This window comes from Myotis brandtii, unplaced genomic scaffold (genome assembly GCF_000412655.1).
Source record: "Myotis brandtii unplaced genomic scaffold, ASM41265v1 scaffold144, whole genome shotgun sequence".
Classification (NCBI taxonomy): Eukaryota; Metazoa; Chordata; class Mammalia; order Chiroptera; family Vespertilionidae; genus Myotis; species Myotis brandtii.
This window is the reverse complement of record NW_005355159.1, coordinates 5,632,982-5,636,197: the sequence shown is the minus strand read 5'-3', so window position 1 is coordinate 5,636,197 and position 3,216 is coordinate 5,632,982.

Below are 3,216 nucleotides of genomic sequence, written 5' to 3'. Positions count from 1 at the left end.
CATGAAACCCCTGAGTCCCTCCCCTACCCGCTCAGCCCGCGGAGAGTCACCTTGCGCATGCGCCGCGCGGCCGCCCTCCCTTACTGCCCGGCTGGCGGGGCACCTTTTGTGGGGCCCTTCCGAGGCTGTAGGCGCAACCCTGACCTGCGCTGGGACGCAGCCTAGCGTCCCAAATAGCCATTTTTATATTCTTTATGTTGGCATTATTGATCGCTACAATAACTTTATATTATAAAATGGACAAAATGAAGGGAGGAAAAGTATCTGAGGCCTCATTTGGGGGAACCAGCCCTCAGAAGAATCCAGAGTTCGGTAAAACTCGAGGGTGAACAGCCTTAGAACAGTAAATTCTCAAACTGTAATGTAGGAAGCGATCAATTTATTATTATTTTTTAAAATTTCCAATTAGTTGTGAACCATGCTTTGGTAAGATAAAAATGTGATAACCAGTTTATCATTACAGCCAGTACCCATCAATTAGCTGCTTAATTTCCTTAAAGGTTTCTAAATGCTTACTCTCAATTTCTGTGCTATTCTTGCCGCAGACCAAGTAACAACCAGTTCTCTAAAGACCAGGTCTGTGGATCATACTTTGAGGAGCAACCCTGCTCTACAACTTCAAGGAAATAGGATTAGTTTGGAGAACATCATAATCCCGCACAGAAATCTCACTAAATCCCTACAAAGGCCCAGCAGTCTATTATTTGGGCAAAGCATTAGGGAATGGTAGGGCATAGAGTAACTGAAAAGCTCAAAAATCTAAATCATTGATCCAAAATGCAGCTCTTGGGTTTGCATTGCTTTAACATTTACTCACTGTTGGTAGGTTGTTAAACTCTCTGTGTCTCATGGATAAAATGGGGACAGGGAGGGGATAATAACTACTTAATAGGGTTTTTGTGAGATAAAGTCATACATATATATACAGGGGTGAACAAAAGTAGGTTTACAGTTGTTCGTATGGCAAATAATACAATAATAAATAATAATGCAAGAATAAACTGTCTTGCATACTCACAACTGTAAACTTACTTTAGTGACCCTGTATATGAGAACAGTACTTGGTATATTGTAATCATATATGTGCTAGGTATTATTATCGTCCTTCTATTCTAGAGATTTTGTTAAATAGCTGGCAGAGAAAACAAAACTGATCAAATGATGAACAGTTTTAACTAAACAACTTCTTGGGCCATGCTCCTGTAACTTCATCTGCATCTACAGACTTTTCATGGTTCCAGATTTTGCTTATTTCAGTCCTGCAATGAGTAGTGTTCTCCACAGGGTGGCAGGAAATAATTTGAAATCATATACAATGATTTCACAAACTGTAGCTTATTTTTCATTTCAGTAATTTTATTGTTTAATAAGCTTAATCAGTGTTTGTTTTGGTTTTGAATAAGGCCTTCTACTCTTTGTCTTCTTATCCCCATCTCATGAATTATCTATACTTATAGTTGAAATGTTAGAAACTTACAGATACTAGGTGTACCGGTTAATAATGTGGATTTTTTCAATAGATGGAGTTACACATATGTTGATATATATGCGATTTGATATGTATGCTATTTTGTTGTATTGCTCCTTCATATTACCACTTGTTCCGATTGATGGCACACGCACTTTCTGAGCAGCACTTCAAAACATACGAAGAAGTGGAAAATTGGGTCTCTGAATGGTTTGCCTCAAAACAAGAAAACTTCTACTGGGACGGTATCCACAAATTACCTGAAAGGTGGGGGAAATGTGCAGCTAGCGATGGACATTACTTTGAATAAAGCACTTTTGATGTTTTTCTTGAAAATATCATGTTTTCTTTGACTACAAAGTTAATAATGTGGATTAATTATTAACCGGTTAGTAATGCGGACTAACTATTGACCGGTTAATAATGTGGATTAACCCTGGCTGGTGTGCCTCAGTGGATAGAGCGTCTGCCTGTGGACTAAAGGGTCCCGGATTCGATTCCGGTCAAGGGCACATGCCTGGGTTGCAGGCTGATCCCCAGTAGGGGGTGTGCAGGAGGCAGCTGATCAATGATTCTCATCATTGATGTTTCAATCTCTCTCCTTCCTCTCTAAAATCAATAAAAATATATTTAAAAAAATAATGCGGATTAACTATTAACCGGTTAATAGTGCGGATTAATTATTAACCGATTAATTCGAATTAATTTTTGACCGGTTAATAATGCGAATTAACTATTAACCGGTTAAAAATTCGTATTAATTATTGTCCGGTTAAAAATGTGGATTATTAGTTGGTTAATAGTGCGGATTAACTATTAACCAGTTAATAATATGGATTAACTATTAACCAGTTAATAATGCAGATTAATTAACCATTAACCGGTTAATAATGCAGATTAATTATTAATTGGTTAATAATACAGATTTTGTAATCCAAAGAAAACATGATAATTTCAAGAGAAACATCAAAAGTGCTTTATTCAAAGTAATGTCCATCGCTAGCTACACATTTCCCCATCTTTCAGGTAATTTGTGGATACCGTCCCAATAGAAATTTTCTTGTTTTGAGGCAAACCATTCAGAGACCCAATTTTCCACTTCTTCGTATGTTTTGAAGTGCTGCTCAGAAAGTGCGTGTGCCATCAATCGGAACAAGTGGTAATCTGAAGGAGCAAGGTCTGGTGAATATAGCAGGTGGGTTAATACTTCCCAGGCAAGATCTTTTAACATGTCTTTAACTGGTTTTGAATTGTGTGATGGTGTGTCATCATGAAGCAAAATTACTTTGCCATGTCTGCTGGCCCATTCTGCTTGTTTTATGATCAAAGCGTGGTTCAAATTGATTATTTGTTGTTGGTAGCGATCAGTATTAATGGTTTCACCTGGAAGCTCATAATACACCACACCTTCCTGATCCCACCAAACGCAGAGCATTGTCTTCTTCCTGAATTTGGCCTTGCAGTCAATGTTAATGGTTGACCTGGATCAACCCATGATTTTGTGCATTTGAGATTCTCAAAATAAATCCACTTTTCATAGGCAATCACAATTCAATACAAAAAAGACTTTTTTTCGTGCCATTGAAGCAACATTTTACTGATGACTTTTCGGTTTTCCATTTGTCTTTCGTTCAGTTGATGTGGCACCCATTTCCTTCCTTTAAAATCTTTCCCATTGCTTGTAAACAAAAGGAAATTGTTTGCTGAGCAACGTTTAATCTTTCTGCAAGTTGTTTTTGAGTTTGACA